Consider the following 6,090-nt stretch of genomic DNA (forward strand, 5'->3'; position numbering starts at 1 on the left):
TGAACAATTCAAGTTGACAAACAAAAGAAAAATTCAAATTTCAACAACTCCCGATGCCCAATCCAAGGCTGCCACATCACCACCATCCAAAATGACCTAGGGCTCAAAATTTTAGATTTCTTAGTATCTTTATCTTGTTCCTTTAGTTTCATTTATTGATTTTAGTACTAATTTACAATCTAGTAATCACCTACTAGGTTGTAAGTTAGTTTTGAGTTCGTGTTTGCGTTTCTTGTGTGCTTTTATCTTTTTGATTCATTGTAAATCCTTGGCTCTAGTCTGAACCAGATTTCATTTGAGTCTTTTGAATGGAAATCCACTCCAGACAAGAGTACAACTCACCCTTCAATGTCTCACGGAGTACAAGCCAACTTACAACTCACCCCTCAATGTCTTACAGAGTAAAAGCCAACTTACAACACTTGTGAGACAAAGTGTGAGGTATCCAAAGAAAGGAGACTGTGGTGAGGACACTTTTGAGTTAACTAGTTTGTTGTTTTTCTTTGTTTTTGTCTTTCTTCGGTACCATGAGTGATACTTTCAAGGCCATTTGTGAAGATTTCAAATGGAACCTTGAAAAACTACGCCAATTGATATCCACACTTAGACCACCAAATCCAATTCCTCTTGTCCAAGCACCACTTAATTGGAAACTCCCTTGTGATGAGAGCTCCCCAAAGGAGAAAGTGGGCTGCCATGACACACACTCCAAGGTGAAGGCCGAAACTCATGTGATCTACAAGGTAAAAATGTTATCTCCTACACACCATAAACTTAGAATGTTGTGATGTGGCTAGTAGTAGCCAAGTGGATATAGTTGATGATTTTCCTGGAGGAGAATGGCATGAGTCTTGCCTTTGTGATACTCTTGATATTTCTAGGTTGCAAGAAGATCCAATTCTTGTTGTAAGTAAGCAAGCACTAGTTGATCCTATAGATGACAAAATTAATTGACTCTTCTTGTAAGAATGATTTGTGTCCACGTAGTGCTAGCACCTGTAACATGAATAAGGTTCCATTTCTGAGTAATGAGAGTATTCACACACTAGTTGACCGTTGTAAAAACCAAGGTGAGTCTACGTCAGTATGTGAGTTGCTAACAACTAATGAGGGTGTGCAAAATGATCAATTGGGTAAAGATGACCTTGATTTTCTTGAATGTTTAGGAAACCCAAATAGTGATTGTTTTTGTGAAGATAGATTTGATTGTGATCCTTTTGCTGCCCATGATGGTTTGTATCTATGTGAGTATTACTCTTATGAAAAAGGCGGTGGTGTGTGTTTAGAAATTCCATCTACTTTTTGTCTAGGTATTTCTTATGTTGGGCATACTCCTAGTGGAGATCTTAAAACTAGTAGCAAATGCATACATGAGAACCCTATATTTGAAGATTACTTGGGGATCACCTTTCTCAGCCCTCTTTTTTCTCATGATATTTCCAATAGTCATAAAGAGGGTATGCCTAATTTTAAGGATGGCACCATAGGGGAAAGTGAGAAGGGCCAAGACCTAAGTCCTTGGCTACTTATCTCATTTGACCCCGATAATCTCTTGGGATATAAAACTTGTTATACATCCAACTTGTTGCTTGGTCTACACGATAAGCAAGGCTTGAAAGATGATGTTGGTATCCTTCCCTATAATGTAAAGTCCTTCTTGGGGATTCATAATCCACTTGAGAAACCCACATTGTGCAAGGGGAAGAACTTCAACCAAGATGAAGGGTTAAAGAAGGGAAGTCATGAAAGGCTCCAAGAGGATTCACCATTGTGTGTTTCCATTATTTACCAAGGTTTTATCACTTGTAGATAAAGAAGCGAGTCTTCTCTTGGAACTACTTTGGATCAACCCTGTTTCGGTGATACCCTTCTTATATATGTGTGTAAAGTGGTGGTTTTTATAGCCAAATCCTTCGTGTATTTTTCAATAGATTTCTAATGTTTAACACGAAGGATCCTTGGCTATATTTTAAGTGTCAACCACCTTGGTATGATGATGTTATTTATTGCACTAACCCTAACCCTCATGCCATGATGATGTTGTGCTTGTTTGTCCTTTCTTTAGTTTTGCAAGGTATGAATTCGAGGTCGAATCTTTTTCAAAAAGGGGAGGATAATACGAGGTAAATGGCCATCCATACTTTTGAAGGCATCATTGGAGGCTAACGCATAAAGACTAAAGACTTGGTAACCTCGAGGACACAAGAACATGTATGAAATACCCATTTGGAGCATGACATAAAGCAAACCCGTGTGTGGAAGATTGCGTGGGGGCTTACCTTTGATGCCAACCCGAGACCACAAGTGTTAAAGAATGACCCCAAGGTTTTGGAGCATTGAAGAAGCACCCTTCATTAAGGGTATTTTGGGGATTACCCTTGTTGGAAAGACACTTCATGGCCGCCCCTTTTATTAAGGGTATTGTGGTTATTTTTTTGTTATGTAATAAGTTAGGATATAAATAGACACTTATTAGCCTTATTTTAGTGAGTTGTTGAATGATATTGAAAGAACTCATCACTTGAGAGAGAGTGTCGTAACCGCAACTAGGGTAGCACTTAGTGTGGAATCACAAGTATTGCATTTTGGCTAGAAACGTTGGTGCTTGTGGAGCGTGAGTTGCCTCTTATATCTACGTAAGAGTGTTGGTGTGGCTATTATGGTAGTTAAGGGTCTTAGTGTTTGAGACACACTTTGGTTCTTAGGTCTTGTAATATTTAATGTCACACTACCTATCCCTTTACTTTCTTGTAATAGTTTAAGTGTTTATTTCTTGTAATCTCAAAACCATTGATTGTAGCTTCCTTAGGGTTTTTGTTCATCTTGTGTTTTACTGCCTTAGTGTGTTTCTTCTTGATATTGTTGTGTTGGTGGCTAGTTTGTATCAAAAGGAGACCCTACAGGTTGTGTCTTCTTCTTTAGTGTTATGTTTTCTTCTTGTTATTGTGTGTTCTTAGGAATTTTTGTATCAATAATCCCATCCTTAGACACTACATGCCAAAGAAATTTCACCGACCCAAGTCAAAACTCACACTTAGAGAACTTAGCGAAAAGCGCATGATCTCTCAAGGTCTGGAGCACTATAATTAAATGTTCCACATGCTCCTCTTTACTCCTCGAATACACAAGGATGTCGTTTATGAACACAATCACAAGGAAATCAAAATAAGGTCTGAAAACTCGGTTCATCAAATCTATTAACACGGGTTAGACATTAGTCAACCCAAAAGACATTACTAGGAACTAATAATGACCATAACGGGTCCCAAAGTCTATCTTCAAGATATCCTTAGCCCGAATCCTCAACTGGTGGTAATCAAACCTCATATCGATCTTAGAAAACACCACTGCACCCTGAAGCTAGTCAAACAAATCTTTAAGGTGAGGCATAGGATAACGGTTCTTCACTAGACCTTATTCAGCTACCTGTAATCAACACACATGTGCATGGATCCATCCTTCTTCTTCACAAACAACACAGTATCTCCCTTATGAGACATACTTGGTCTAATAAAACCCTTACCAATAAGGTCTTAAATTTGGGAATTCAGATCCTTAGGCTCAGTAGGAAACATATGGTAAAGTGACATAGAAATAGGTCGGGTGCCAGATATAAGATCAATAATAAACTCAATCTCATGGGTAGGAGGTATGTCAGGCAGACCGATAGGGAAAACATTAGGAAACTCACGACTATAAGAACAAAGTCTAGCGATGGACTCTCTATATTAATATTATGAATATACACGAGATAAGACTCGCAACCCCTCAAGATAAGTCTCCTAGCACACATATAAGAAATAATCCTGATCGAACCGCGACTAATAGCTCCCTATCATACAATCGGGGGTCTGCCGAGCGTGGATAAGGTAATGGTCCTGGAAAAATAATCCATGACCGCGTGATAGTAGGATAACCAATCTATGTCCGGAATCACATCAAAACCCACCATGTCCAGTACAATAAGATCAGCATGAGTATCAACATCTCTAATAGTCACAACATATGATCTAAACACCCGATCCACTACTAAAGAATCACCCACGGGAGAAGATACACGTAAGGGCACAGATAATAAATCCCAAGATAACTCTAACCGTGGAGGAAAATAAGCAGACACATAAGAATAAGTGGATCCCATATCAAATAAAGCAATGGTCAATTGACAACACACATAAATCAATACCTATGACAACAACATCTGAAGACTGATCCTCGGGTTTAGCAGGTATCGTATACAACTAACCACGCCTGCCACCTGACTTGACTCCTAACCGATCACCTCTCCAACCTATCTGAGAACCTCCACGATCACCATGGAGACCACCCCTACAACCATGCATACCACTTTTAGCTGAGGGATGACTTGCTCTAATAGGAAGGACATTCTGAGTTATGGTAATAATCACCCCACGACTAAGGCAATCACGTGAGTAATGACGGAAAGATCCATAACCATAGTATGTCACTTAAGACTTACTAGAAGCAGAAGATTTGATGAACCCAAAATAACCACCACGACTAGAATAACCAAAAGACAAAACCCTTGAAGAGTGGCCACTACCTTGACCAGGATGAGCACTAACACAAGACTGACCTCTGTTAGTAATTTGAAGCACTACCTGAACTGGTTTACTAGGCTGACTTTGAGGCTGATAAAACTAAAGATGAGGGTACCTACCCTGAAAACCACTATCTCTGAACCGGGAGCTATTATGACTCCCACTAAAACTACCCTGATACTGAAGTCTCTTATCGCTACCCCTTGGGCCTCACAATAAATCCCCTCTATCGCCTGAGTATGATCAAAAACCTCAGCAAAAGACCTATCTACAACAACCAACTCTAAATAGACATGAAAGAGGTAGTCTCAATCTACGAACAAAGCAACGAACCCTCTCGTACTCAATAAATAGAATAGAAGTAGCATGCATAGCCAACTCATGAAAATGAGCCTCATACTCTACAATCGTCATGGAGCCCTACTCTAATCTATAGAATTGATCTCTCAAATGATATGTAAGGCTGTAAGGTATGTACTTCTCCTAAAAGATCTAGAAAAACTGAGACCATGTCAAAGAAGGAGATCCAGCTGGCCTGGAATCAAGATGACCTCTCCGCTAATTTTGAGCTGCCAAGTCCAACTGAAAATTAGTGTAATCCACACCACGAGCTTTAACTAGGCCTTAATTATGGAGCCTATCCTCACAAACAATCAGAAACTCATATGCATCCTCGTCTGGTGCACTAGAAAACCTGGGCGGAGCCAATCTCAAGAATCTACCAACATTTTCTGCTCCTCAACAGATATAGTAGGATGGGAAACCATTGGCTGAGCAGCTAACGACACAGGAGGGACCTCAACTCTAGGATCCACAACTACAAGTTGGCCCCCACCTCAGTACCACTTTGATCTGTAGAATATGCACTATCAGCGGTACACCACCGACCAACCCCAAAGACTGAACCAAAGAATCCCTAAGAACTGAAGAATAAATAAACCCCAATGAAGCCTGGAATGGTCACTGGCCCACCGCTGACTGGGGCGGAAAAACCCCTTGCTCAGAAGTGGGAATAGGGTCTAGTGAAGGCCCCCTATCCTGGCCTCTAGCTAGGGACACATCTCGAGGTTGTCCACAATCTTTGGGTCATCCACGAATAATAACAGAATCCCTATGCTCGATCTCGGGACCCTCATCTCATGTAGAAATATCATGTGTCCTAGCCATCCGCGAAAGAGTAAAATCAAGGAAATGTCTTAGAAACTACCTTAGACACTTAGTATGAAATGAGTGAAAGAAGTGAAGAACTCTTAAGAATGTCTTATAGCCTCCCGAAGATAAGAAACAAACATCATTGTTTGAATCCACAAGACTCTACTAGACACTTTCTGTTGTACCAATAATATCGATGAAACCTAGCCTCTAATACCAATTTTTCACGATCTAATTTACGATTCATGTGGAACCTACTTTATCCAGCTAGTAGGGAAGCCAAACCGTAACCCAGAGCTAAATGGAATGAGTTAACTTAGTGAAAAATATTCCAAAATAGGGAAATAGACAATACGATTCAAAAATAAGAAAGGCA

Source organism: Capsicum annuum, chromosome 9 (assembly GCF_002878395.1).
Source record: "Capsicum annuum cultivar UCD-10X-F1 chromosome 9, UCD10Xv1.1, whole genome shotgun sequence".
NCBI lineage: Eukaryota > Viridiplantae > Streptophyta > Magnoliopsida > Solanales > Solanaceae > Capsicum > Capsicum annuum.